Below are 14,799 nucleotides of genomic sequence, written 5' to 3' on the forward strand. Positions count from 1 at the left end.
CATTTGCAGTCATAGAATGAACCTTGTTGCATATGACGGGTGTTTTTCGTTTCTTTGATTTGTTCTGTTTTATCAGGAGTCATATATCTGATTGCATTCTCAGTCATAGAATAAACCCTGTTACTTATGATAAGTGTTTTTCATTTATCTTTGATTTGTTTTGTTTTATCAGGAACCATATGTCTGATAGCATTCTCAGTCATAGAATGGACCTTGTTACATATGATGAGTGTTTTTCATTTATCTTTGATGTGTTTTGTTGTATCAGGAACCATATGTCTGATAGCATTCTCAGTCATAGAATGAACCCTGTTACATATGATGAGTGTTTTCATTTATCTTTGATGTGTTTTGTTTTATCAGGAACCCTATGTCTGATAGCATTCTCAGTCATAGAATGAACCCTGTTACATATGATGAGTGTTTTTCATTTATTTTTGATGTGTTTTGTTTTATCAGGAACCATATGTCTGATAGCATTCTCAGTCATAGAATGAACCCTGTTACATATGATGAGTGTTTTTCATTCATCTTTGATTTGTTTTGTTTTATCATGAACCATATGTCTGATAGCATTTTCAGTCATAGAATGAACCTTGTTGCATATGACGGGTGTTTTTCGTTTTTTTGATTTGTTCTGTTTTATCAGGAGTCATATATCTGATTGCATTCTCAGTCATAGAATAAACCCTGTTACTTATGATAAGCGTTTTTCATTTATCTTTGATTTGTTCTGTTTTATCAGAAATCATATGTCTGATAGCATTCTCAGTCATAGAATAAACCCTGTTACATATGATGAGTGTTTTCATTTATCTTTGATGTGTTTTGTTTTATCAGGAACCATATGCCTGATAGCATTCTCAGTCATAGAATGAACCCTGTTACATATGATGAGTGTTTTTCATTTATCTTTGATTTGTTTTGTTTTATCAGGAACCATATGCCTGATAGCATTCTCAGTCATAGAATGAACCCTGTTACATATGATGAGTGTTTTTTATTTATCTTTGATTTGTTTTGTTTTATCAGGAACCATATGTCTGATAGCATTCTCAGTCATAGAATGAAGCCTGTTACATATGATGAGTGTTTTTCATTTATCTTTGATTTGTTTTGTTTTATCAGGAACCAAATGTCTGATAGCATTCTCAGTCATAGAATGAACCCTGTTACATATGAGCCGCGTCGGATAGAAATCGACCTTATGCAAAAAAAATCTCAATTTGAGTTTTGTTCATATTAATTTTGCTTATAGTCATACAATTTGAACGCAAAAAAACGTTTTACTCTAGCTTTCTTCTTTTAAAAGTTTCGGCTACATATATTTAACTTCAGAATCTCACGACAACGTCGTGAAATTAGCATTATCGTGCATTAATTTTATTCTTTATCGGTCCTTTTCTCGTTATAGAGAGAGCCACGAAAACATGCATTTGTATACAATATTTAATTTATTTTATACGATTGTTACAATGAAAACATAAATGATTCTCTAGTTTTCAATCCAACTGTAACCAGTACATGTGAAATGTTACTCCTCTGAAGCACGAGGACAAAATTCGTCACGGAAATTATACTGGAAAAAAGGACGGACTTAAGGTGGTACCCAACACTTTCACTAAAATTAATTTGGCTCGTTTAACTTTCATAAAATTTTGTCTAAGTATTTACTTAGACACTTTAACACAAACATAAAAATGCATTTTTTTTTTTAACCAACCGTTTTGTCAGAAAAATTACACTGGTTATATAGCAATTTGACAAACACTAATTTTGATCATTGAGAAGCTTAATATCCCTTTTACACCAGAATGTAATTAAAACGTTTAGCTGACTTTACAGAGTTATCTCCCTGTAGTGTTAGGAACCACCTTAATTGTACAGATAACGCATTCTCTTCTCTGTCAGCCCTGCTGGCTGAATAACTTCTGGAAGTGTCGTGAGCAACTCCGGTACGTTTGTGCTTTCCTTAAGCAAAGCCAGTCTTTTCTCCGGTTGATCAAGAGTTTCTCTCGCAAATACGACTCTAGTAAATCAGAAGTGATGGAATTTTCATATACCTCTGGGTGGTTTGAAATAATTAGTGAAGAAATTACCCCATCTGTACCACTTTAAGCTGTGTTCGTCATCGTCATTTTCATTATAAACTTCTGACCTATTGCATTTGGCAGAATTGTCAACATTTTAACCAGTTGTGATACAGTGTTTACGTCCGACTTTCTAAATTTCTTTTTCAACATGCCAAAATTAAACATGCGTCACATAAACATTCTGTGTGCCCAGCAATCATAAAACGCAAACTAATAGTTTTGTGTAAACCCTTTGCGCACCTCCACAACAGATAATGTAAAGTAGTTTTATTTTTGTTTTGTCCCACATAATTATCAGCATGAAAATGACACGCCTTTTCATGGTAAGTATTACCATGCAGATAATGGTGGAGCATGCTTAAAACAGCATTGGGTCCATGTGTCCGACTTCAATTTTCCCCGATCAATAGAATAATTCGTTTGCATTGGAAAGTTTTCATCGCAAACTCCAAATATTTGAATCTTTCGAGGCGTTAAAAAGTAAAGAGCTCCAACCTCTTGGGACGAATGTTGCAAGTTTATATATTGTGAAAAGTCAATAGTGTGATGAAAAAAATTTTGAACATGGAGTGTTATACTTTCCTATTGGAGACTCAGCCAACTAAATTCATCACGTGATCTTTGTGTACATAATTTATAATATTCACGCTGTGTCCGCGCAGACTGTATATGGTCAATTAATTTTTGAGTTCTCACTTATTTCGAGTCTTCTGAAATAGATCCGGAAATATCATCCCTCAACTGAAAGCACGTTTTACACAGATCCGTCTTTGGTTTCATAAATTGAATATGAGGGACACATGCATTCCAAACTTCTTTAAATACGGTTAGTTGAACATATTGTTGTTCTGAGTTAACGAATGCACTAACATATTTGGAGTGTACATATTTCTTGCTCTCGCTACAAGGTAGAAATTTACCACAACATTAAAAAGGAATGGAATTAATGACAAATTGAACCAAAAGAATTTTTCTATACGACTGGTTGTCGCGCTTTTTGCCATAATACATTTAATAGTTCAACAGTGATTTGTGACATATAGATCAAAATCCCAAATACTATCTCTTTAAATTATAGTAGTTCAAATTTCAAAATAAACGGGTTTTTTAGATGAAATTTTGGTTTATTATTTATTAATCCGACATCACAGCTTATATCTTTCAAAATTGTTACCTTAATCACGCAGACGGACGGACGGACGCAAAATTGTACGACCCACCGATGCATAGATCGGGAATTTTATTGCCCGAATACTAATTTTAAAGTTGTCGGGATATGAAAAAGGGGGTTTAAAGGGTTTTATTTTGAAAGTTATTAGTTTTCGAAATACATGTACACATGTATTATGCAAAAGTTTCCCTCTTTCTTTCAATTTCTAAATAGAAATGTCATTGAACATAAATTACACGCAACACGTACATTTCTAAATTTCTGAATAGATATGAACAGATAAATTGCACGCACATAGTACAAAATCCACCTAGAGCACGGGTTGGTCTTTGTTTAATATTGTATAGTTGTGTTGTTGTTTCTTTTTAGATTGTTCAAAATGCAACGGTACAATGATATGAATAACTTTTGACCTATTTTTGTTTTTGCGTGTCTCACTGTGTGTAGCGAAGTTTTGCAATACAGCACAAATTTTGTTTTATACTACCAGAAATAGTTTTTCAGAATATTATTTACGTTTAGTTAAGCTTAAGAATTGCATAAGACAGGTGTTACTTTCACTTTGTATAAAATGTAAAAATAGATCGTGAACGTAAAAATAGTTCAATATGTAGAACGTATTAGGAAATACATACCTTAGCAAAACGATGTATTCCTGTTAGCCAAAACTGATACTAAGGTTGAGAAATATGTTATTTAGAAAAGGACAGGATTCAGGAAGAATTTTTTTATCAGATAATTTGAAAATATTCATGTCGGACCGGATAAAGCGGTTTCCGTGAAAGATTTATATCGGCATTTTTTACTAAACTTATAAATCAGAAATGATATACTAGATTTGTCCTATTATATGGAATACGTTAGCTAAAGGCTCGATTTAATCAGATTAAAATTGTAAGGTTTCCCCGTATATCTTTTTTTTACAAATTTCATATAAAACCCCACTAAAAAAAGGGAAGGCATATATATATTATGTTGGATTTTCACCAGTACAGAGTTAAAAGACGCAGAATCGTCTAAAGTATACTAGTTTAATTTGTCATAGTTTTGTCGACCATAACTTTTGTTTCTCATGTTATGAACATGTATAAACGTTACAGTTTTTACAATTTAATTTCGTTGAAATACATAAGAAATTTTTGAACAAAAACAGTACTGGTTATATTACCAAAAATTGAAAACGTTATACAACAAAAATCTATCCAAATAAACAAATATAACTGTGACAATTCTGCTTCTATTGGTACCTAGTACATTAAAATCCGATCAGAAATGTCCCCACAATAATTTTTTGAAAAAACGTAGTTTTGTCAGAAAGCGACATGTTTTTTTTTTGTATAACGTCAGAAACTACCTGTATGAAAACTTGTGAAACTTTATCATAACGTTACTCGGTTTGACGTCGAATTGCATAAGGTCGATTTCTATCCGACGCGGCTCATATGATGAGTGTTTTTCATTTATCTTTGATTTGTTTTGTTTTAACAGGAACCAAATGTCTGATAGCATTCTCAGTCATAGAATGAACCCTGTTACATATGATGAGTGTTTTTCATTTATCTTTGATTTGTTTTGTTTTAACAGGAACCAAATGTCTGATAGCATTCTCAGTCATAGAATGGACCCTGTTACATATGATGAGTGTTTTCATTTATCTTTGATGTGTTTTGTTTTATCAGGAACCATATGCCTGATAGCATTCTCAGTCATAGAATGGACCCTGTTACATATGATGAGTGTTTTCATTTATCTTTGATTTGTTTTGTTTTATCAGGAACCATATGTCTGATAGCATTCTCGGTCATAGAATGAACCCTGTTACATATGATGAGTGTTTTCATTTATCTTTGATTTGTTTTGTTTTATCAGGAACCATATGTCTGATAGCATTCTCAGCTATAGAATGGACCCTGTTACATATGATGAGTGTTTTCATTTATCTTTGATTTGTTTTGTTTTATCAGGAACCATATGTCTGATAGCATTCTCAGTCATAGAATGAACCCTGTTACATATGATGAGTGTTTTCATTTATCTTTGATTTGTTTTGTTTTATCAGGAACCATATGTCTGATAGCATTCTCAGTCATAGAATGAACCCTGTTACATATGATGAGTGTTTTCATTTATCTTTGATTTGTTTTGTTTTATCAGGAACCATATGCCTGATAGCATTCTCAGTCATAGAATGGACCCTGTTACATATGATGGGTGTTTTTCATTTATCTTTGATTTGTTTTGTTTTATCAGGAACCATATGTCTGATAGCATTCTCAGTCATAGAATGAACCCTGTTACATCTGATGAGTGTTTTTCATTTATCTTTGATTTGTTTTGTTTTATCAGGAACCATATGTCTGATAGCATTCTCAGTCATAGAATGAACCCTGTTACATATGATGAGTGTTTTTCATTTATCTTGTTTTTGTTTTGTTTTATCATGAACCATATGTCTTATAGCATTCTCAGTCATAGAATGAACCCTGTTACATATGATGAGTGTTTTTCATTTATCTTTGATTTGTTTTGTTTTACTAGGAGCCATATGTCTGATAGCATTCTCAGTCATAGAATGAACCCTGTTACATATGATGAGTGTTTTCATTTATCTTTGATGTGTTTTGTTTTATCAGGAACCATATGCCTGATAGCATTCTCAGTCATAGAATGAACCCTGTTACATATGATGAGTGTTTTCATTTATCTTTGATGTGTTTTGTTTTATCAGGAACCATATGTCTGATAGCATTCTCAGTCATAGAATGAACCCTGTTACATATGATGAGTGTTTTTCATTTATCTTTGATGTGTTTTGTTTTATAAGGAACCATATGTCTGATAGCATTCTCAGTCATAGAATGAACCCAGCTGTTACATATGATGAGTGTTTTTCATTTATCTTTGATTTGTTTTGTTTTATCAGGAACCATATGTCTGATAGCATTCTCAGTCATAGAATGGACCCTGTTACATATGATGAGTGTTTTTCATTTATCTTTGATGTGTTTTGTTTTATCAGGAACCATATGTCTGATAGCATTCTCAGTCATAGAATGAACCCTGTTACATATGATGAGTGTTTTTCATTTATCTTTGATGTGTTTTGTTTTATCAGGAACCATATGCCTGATAGCATTCTCAGTCATAGAATGAACCCTGTTACATATGATGAGTGTTTTTCATTTATCTTTGATTTGTTTTGTTTTATCAGGAACCATATGTCTGATAGCATTCTCAGTCATAGAATTGTTACATATGATGAGTGTTTTCATTTATCTTTGATGTGTTTTGGTTTATCAGGAACCATATGTCTGATAGCATTCTCAGTCATAGAATGAACCCTGTTACATATGATGAGTGTTTTTCATTTATCTTTCATGTGTGTTGTTTTATCAGGAACCATATGTCTGATAGCATTCTCAGTCATAGAATTGTAACATATGATGAGTGTTTTCATTTATCCTTGATGTGTTTTGTTTTAGCAGGAACCATATGTCTGATAGCATTCTCAGTCATAGAATGAACCCTGTTACATATGATGAGTGTTTTTCATTTATCTTTGATGTGTTTTGTTTTATCAGGAACCATATGTCTGATAGCATTCTCAGTCATAGAATGAACCCTGTTACATATGATGAGTGTTTTTCATTTATCTTTGATTTGTTTTGTTTTATCAGGAACCATATGTCTGATAGCATTCTCAGTCATAGAATGGACCTTGTTACATATGATGAGTGTTTTTCATTTATCTTTGATGTGTTTTGTTGTATCAGGAACCATATGTCTGATAGCATTCTCAGTCATAGAATGAACCCTGTTACATATGATGAGTGTTTTCATTTATCTTTGATGTGTTTTGTTTTATCAGGAACCCTATGTCTGATAGCATTCTCAGTCATAGAATGAACCCTGTTACATATGATGAGTGTTTTTCATTTATCTTTGATGTGTTTTGTTTTATCAGGAACCATATGTCTGATAGCATTCTCAGTCATAGAATGAACCCTGTTACATATGATGAGTGTTTTTCATTTATCTTTGATTTATTTTGTTTTATCAGGAACCATATGTCTGTTAGCATTCTCAGTCATAGAATGAACCCTGTTACATATGATGAGTGTTTTTCATTTATCTTTGATGTGTTTTGTTTTATCAGGAACCATATGTCTGTTAGCATTCTCAGTCATAGAATGGACCCTATTACATATGATGAGTGTTTTTCATTTATCTTGTATTTGTTTTGTTTTATCAGGAACCATATGTCTGATAGCATTCGAAGTCATAGATTGAACTCGGTTATATATGATGAGTGTTTTCATTTATCTTTGATGTGTTTTGTTTTATCAGGAACCATATGTCTGATAGCATTCTCAGTCATAGAATGAACCCTGTTACATATGATGAGTGTTTTTCATTTATCTTTGATTTATTTTGTTTTATCAGGAACCATATGTCTGTTAGCATTCTCAGTCATAGAATGAACCCTGTTACATATGATGAGTGTTTTTCATTTATCTTTGATTTGTTTTGTTTTATCAGGAACCATATGTCTGATAGCATTCTCAGTCATAAAATGAACCCTGTTACATATGATGAGTGTTTTTCATTTATCTTGTATTTGTTTTGTTTTATCAGGAACCCTATGTCTGATAGCATTCTCAGTCATAGAATGAACCCTGTTACATATGATGAGTGTTTTTCATTTATCTTTGATTTGTTTTGTTTTATCAGGAACCATATGTCTGATAGCATTCTCAGTCATAGAATGAACCCTGTTACATATGATGATTGTTTTTCATTTATCTTTGATTTGTTTTGTTTTATCAGGAACCATATGTCTGATAGCATTCTCAGTCATAGAATGAACCCTGTTACATATCATGAGTGGTTTTCATTTATCTTTGATTTGTTTTGTTTTATCAGGAACCATATGCCTGATAGCATTCTCAGACATAGAATGAACCCTGTTACATATGATGAGTGTTTTTCATTTATCTTTGATTTGTTTTGTTTTATCATGAACCATATGTCTGATAGCATTCTCAGTCATAGAATGAACCCTGTTACATATGATGAGTGTTTTTCATTTATCTTTGATGTGTTTTGTTTTATCATGAACCATATGTCTGATAGCATTCTCAGTCAAAGAATGAACCCTGTTACAAATGATGAGTGTTTTCATTTATCTTTGATGTGTTTTGTTTTATCAGGAACCATATGTCTGATAGAATTCTCAGTCATAGAATGAACCCTGTTACATATGATGAGTGTTTTTCATTTATCTTTGATTTGTTTTGTTTTATCAGGAACCATATGTCTGTTAGCATTCTCAGTCATAGAATGAACCCTGTTACATATGATGAGTGTTTTCATTTATCTTTGATTTGTTTTGTTTTATCAGGAACCCTATGTCTGATAGCATTCTCAGTCATAGATTGAACCCTGTTACATATGATGAGTGTTTTTCGTTTATCTTTGATTTGTTTTGTTTTATCAGGAACCATATGTCTGATAGCATTCTCAGTCATAGAATGAACCCTGTTACATATGATGAGTGTTTTTCATTTATCTTTGATTTGTTTTGTTTTATCAGGAACCATATGTCTGATAGCATTCTCAGTCATAGAATGAACCCTGTTACATATGATGAGTGTTTTTCATTTATCTTTGATTTGTTTTGTTTTATCAGGAACCATATGCCTGATAGCATTCTCAGACATAGAATGAACCCTGTTACATATGATGAGTGTTTGTCATTTATCATTGATTTGTTTTGTTTTATCATGAACCATATGTCTGATAGCATTCTCAGTGATAGAATGAACCCTGTTACATATGATGAGTGTTTTTCATTTATCTTTGATTTGTTTTGTTTTATCAGGAACCATATGCCTGATAGCATTCTCAGTCATAGAATGAACCCTGTTACATATGATGAGTGTTTTTCATTTATCTTTGATTTGTTTTGTTTTATCATGAACCATATGTCTGATAGCATTCTCAGTCATAGAATGAACCCTGTTACATATGATGAGTGTTTTTATTTATCTTTGATTTGTTTTGTTTTATCATGAACCATATGTCTGATAGCATTCTCAGTCATAGAATGAACCCTGTTACATATGATGAGTGTTTTTCATTTATCTTTGATTTGTTTTGTTTTATCAGGAACCACATGTCTGATAGCATTCTCAGTCATAGAATGGACCCTGTTACATATGATGAGTGTTTTTCATTTATCTTTGATTTGTTTTGTTTTATCAGGAACCATATGCCTGATAGCATTCTCAGTCATAGAATGAATCCTGTTACATATCATGAGTGTTTTTCATTTATCTTTGATTTGTTTTGTTTTATCAGGAACCATATGCCTCATAGCATTCTCAGTCATAGAATGAACCCTGTTACATATGATGAGTGTTTTTCATTTATCTTTGATTTGTTTTGTTTTATCAGGAACCCTATGTCTGATAGCATTCTCAGTCATAGAATGGACCCTGTTACATATGATGAGTGATTTTCATTTATCTTTGATTTGTTTTGTTTTATCATGAACCATATGTCTGTTAGCATTCTCAGTCATAGAATGGACCCTGTTACATATGATGAGTGTTTTTCATTTATCTTTGATTTGTTTTGTTTTATCAGGAACTATATGTCTGTTAGCATTCTCAGTCATAGAATGAACCCTGTTACATATGATGAGTGTTTTTCATTTATCTTGTATTTGTTTTGTTTTATCAGGAACTATATGTCTGATAGCATTCTCAGTCATAGAATTGTTACATATGATGAGTGTTTTTCATTTATCTTTGATTTGTTTTGTTTTATCAGGAACCATATGTCTGATAGCATTCTCAGTCATAGAATGAACCCTGTTACATATGATTAGTGTTTTTCATTTATCTTTGATGTGTTTTGTTTTATCAGGAACCATCATTTATCTTTGATGTGTTTTGTTTTATCAGGAACCATATGCCTGATAGCATTCTCAGTCATAGAATGAACCCTGTTACATATGATGAGTTTTTTTCATTTATCTTTGATGTGTTTTGTTTTATCAGGAACCATATGCCTGATAGCATTCTCAGTCATAGAATGAACCCTGTTACATATGATGAGTGTTTTTCATTTATCTTTGATGTGTTTTGTTTTATCAGGAACCATATGTCTGATAGCATTCTCAGTCATAGAATGGACCCTTTTACATATGATGAGTGTTTTTCATTTATCTTGTATTTGTTTTGTTTTATCAGGAACCATATGTCTGATAGCATTCTCAGTCATAGAATGAACCCTGTTACATATGATGAGTGTTTTTCATTTATCTTTGATTTGTTTTGTTTTATCAGGAACCATATGTCTGATAGCATTCTCAGTCATAGAATGAACCCTGTTACATATGATGTGTGTTTTTCATTTATCTTTGATTTGTTTTGTTTTATCAGGAACCATATGTCTTATAACATTCTCAGTCATAGAATGAACCCTGTTACATATGATGAGTGTTTTTCATTTATCTTGTATTTGTTTTGTTTTATCAGGAACCATATGTCTGTTAGCATTCTCGGTCAAAGAATGAACCCTATTACATATGATGAGTGTTTTTCATTTATCTTTGATTTGTTTTGTTTTATCATGAACCATATGTCTGATAGCTTTCTCAGTCATAAAATGAACCCTGTTACATATGATGAGTGTTTTTCATTTATCTTGTATTTTTTTTTGTTTTATCAGGAACCATATGTCTGATAGCATTCTCAGTCATAGAATGAACCCTGTTACATATGATGAGTGTTTTTCATTCATCTTTGATGTGTTTTGTTTTATCAGGAACTATATGTCTGATAGCATTCTCAGTCATAGAATGAACCCTGTTACATATGATGAGTGTTTTTCATTTATCTTGTATTTGTTTTTGTTTTGATCATGAACCATATGTCTGATAGCATTCTCAGTCATAGAATAAACCCTGTTACATATGATGAGTGCTTTTCATTTATCTTGTATTTGTTTTGTTTTATCAGGAACTATAGGTCTGATAGCATTCTCAGTCATAAAATGAACCCTGTTACATATGATGAGTGTTTTTCATTCATCTTTGATTTGTTTTGTCTTACTAGGAACCATATGTCTGATAGCATTCTCAGTCATAGAGTGAACCCTGTTACATATGATGAGTGTTTTTCATTTATCTTGTATTTGTTTTGTTTTATCAGGAACCATATGCCTGCTAGCATTCTCAGTCATAGAATGAACCCTGTTACATATGATGTGTGTTTTTTATTTATCTTTGATTTGTTTTGTTTTATCAGGAACCATATGCCTGATAGCATTCTCAGTCATAGAATGAACCCTGTTACATATGATGAGTGTTTTTCATTTATCTTTGATTTGTTTTGTTTTATCAGGAACCATATGCCTTATAGCATTCTCAGTCATAGAATGAACCCTGTTACATATGATGAGTGTTTTTCATTTATCTTTGATTTGTTTTGTTTTATCAGGAACCATATGCCTGATAGCATTCTCAGTCATAGAATGAACCCTGTTACATATGATGAGTGTTTTTTATTTGTCTTTGATTTGTTTTGTTTTATCAGGAACCATATGCCTGATAGCATTCTCAGTCATAGAATGAACCCTGTTACATATGATGAGTGTTTTTCATTTATCTTTGTTTTGTTTTGTTTTATCAGGAAGCATATGCCTGATAGCATTCTCAGTCATAGAATGAACCCTGTTACATATGATGAGTGTTTTTCATTTATCTTTCATTTGTTTTGTTTTATCAGGAACCATATGTCTGATAGCATTCTCAGTCCTAGAATGAACCCTGTTACATATGGTGAGTGTTTTTCATTTATCTTTGATTTGTTTTGTTTTATCAGGAACCATATGTCTGATAGCATTCTCAGTCATAGAATGAACACTGTTACATATGATTAGTGTTTTTCATTTATCTTGTATTTGTTTTGTTTTATCAGGAATCATATATCTGATAGCATTCTCAGTCATAGAATGAACCCTGTTGCATACGACGGGTGTTTTTCATTTATCTTTGATATGTTTTGTTTTATCAGGAACCATATGTCTGATAGCATTCTCAGTCATAGAATGAACCCTGTTACATATGATGAGTGTTTTCATTTATCTTTGATGTGTTTTGTTTTATTAGGAACCATATGTCTGATAGCATTCTCAGTCATAGAATGAACCCTGTTACATATGATGAGTGTTTTTCATTTATCTTTGATATGTTTTGTTTTATCAGGAACCATATGTCTGATAGCATTCTCAGTCATAGAATAAACCCTGTTACATATGATGAGTGTTTTTCATTTATCTTTGATTTGTTTTGTTTTATCAGGAACCCTATGTCTGATAGCATTCTCAGTCATGAATGAACCCTGTTGCATACGACGGGTGTTTTTCATTTATCTTTGATATGTTTTGTTTTATCAGGAACCATATGTCTGATAGCATTCTCAGTCATAGAATGAACCCTGTTACATATGATGAGTGTTTTCATTTATCTTTGATGTGTTTTGTTTTATTAGGAACCATATGTCTGATAGCATTCTCAGTCATAGAATGAACCCTGTTACATATGATGAGTGTTTTCATTTATCTTTGATGTGTTTTGTTTTATTAGGAACCATATGTCTGATAGCATTCTCAGTCATAGAATGAACCCTGTTACATATGATGAGTGTTTTTCATTTATCTTTGATATGTTTTGTTTTATCAGGAACCATATGTCTGATAGCATTCTCAGTCATAGAATAAACCCTGTTACATATGATGAGTGTTTTTCATTTATCTTGTATTTGTTTTGTTTTATCAGGAATCATATATCTGATAGCATTCTCAGTCATAGAATGAACCCTGTTGCATACGACGGGTGTTTTTCATTTATCTTTGATATGTTTTGTTTTATCAGGAACCATATGTCTGATAGCATTCTCAGTCATAGAATGAACCCTGTTACATATGATGAGTGTTTTCATTTATCTTTGATGTGTTTTGTTTTATTAGGAACCATATGTCTGATAGCATTCTCAGTCATAGAATGAACCCTGTTACATATGATGAGTGTTTTTCATTTATCTTTGATTTGTTTTGTTTTATCATGAACCATATGTATGATAGCATTCTCAGTCATAGAATGAACCCTGTTACATATGATGAGTGTTTTTCATTTATCTTTGATTTGTTTTGATTTATCAGGAACCATATGTCTGATAGCATTCTCAGTCATAGAATGAACCCTGTTACATATGATGAGTGTTTTTCATTTATCTTTGATTTGTTTTGGTTTATCAGGAACCATATGTCTGATAGCATTCTCAGTCATAGAATGAACCCTGTTACATATGATGAGTGTTTTCATTTATCTTTGATGTGTTTTGTTTTATTAGGAACCATATGTCTGATAGCATTCTCAGTCATAGAATGAACCCTGTTACATATGATGAGTGTTTTTCATTTATCTTTGATATGTTTTGTTTTATCAGGAACCATATGTCTGATAGCATTCTCAGTCATAGAATAAACCCTGTTACATATGATGAGTGTTTTTCATTTATCTTTGATTTGTTTTGTTTTATCAGGAACCCTATGTCTGATAGCATTCTCAGTCATGAATGAACCCTGTTGCATACGACGGGTGTTTTTCATTTATCTTTGATATGTTTTGTTTTATCAGGAACCATATGTCTGATAGCATTCTCAGTCATAGAATGAACCCTGTTACATATGATGAGTGTTTTCATTTATCTTTGATGTGTTTTGTTTTATTAGGAACCATATGTCTGATAGCATTCTCAGTCATAGAATGAACCCTGTTACATATGATGAGTGTTTTCATTTATCTTTGATGTGTTTTGTTTTATTAGGAACCATATGTCTGATAGCATTCTCAGTCATAGAATAAACCCTGTTACATATGATGAGTGTTTTTCATTTATCTTTGATTTGTTTTGTTTTATCAGGAACCATATGTCTGATAGCATTCTCAGTCATAGAATGAACCCTGTTACATATGATGAGTGTTTTTCATTTATCTTGTATTTGTTTTGTTTTATCAGGAACCATATGCCTGATAGCATTCTCAGTCATAGAATGAACCCTGTTACATATGATGAGTGTTTTTCATTCATCTTTGATTTGTTTTGTTTTATCAGGAACTATATGTCTGATAGCATTCTCAGTCATAGAATGAACCCTGTTACATATGATGAGTGTTTTTCATTTATCTTGTATTTGTTTTTGTTTTATTATGAACCATATGTCTGATAGCATTCTCAGTCATAGAATGAACCCTGTTACATATGATGAGTGTTTTCATTTATCTTTGATGTGTTTTGTTTTATTAGGAACCATATGTCTGATAGCATTCTCAGTCATAGAATGAACCCTGTTACATATGATGAGTGTTTTTCATTTATCTTTGATTTGTTTTGTTTTATTAGGAACCATATGTCTGATAGCATTCTCAGTCATAGAATGAACCCTGTTACATATGATGAGTGT

The 14,799-nt window shown here is 32.0% G+C and overlaps 1 pseudogene; it reads right to left on the reverse strand.

Annotated features, from left to right (window-relative positions):
• Positions 1 to 1,321: 1,321 nt before the first annotated feature.
• On the reverse strand, positions 1,322 to 3,017 carry LOC134697499 (uncharacterized; annotated as a pseudogene).
• Between the last annotated feature and the right edge of the window lie 11,782 nt (positions 3,018 to 14,799).

The sequence above is a fragment of the Mytilus trossulus genome, chromosome 14 (assembly GCF_036588685.1).
Source record: "Mytilus trossulus isolate FHL-02 chromosome 14, PNRI_Mtr1.1.1.hap1, whole genome shotgun sequence".
Taxonomy (NCBI): domain Eukaryota; kingdom Metazoa; phylum Mollusca; class Bivalvia; order Mytilida; family Mytilidae; genus Mytilus; species Mytilus trossulus.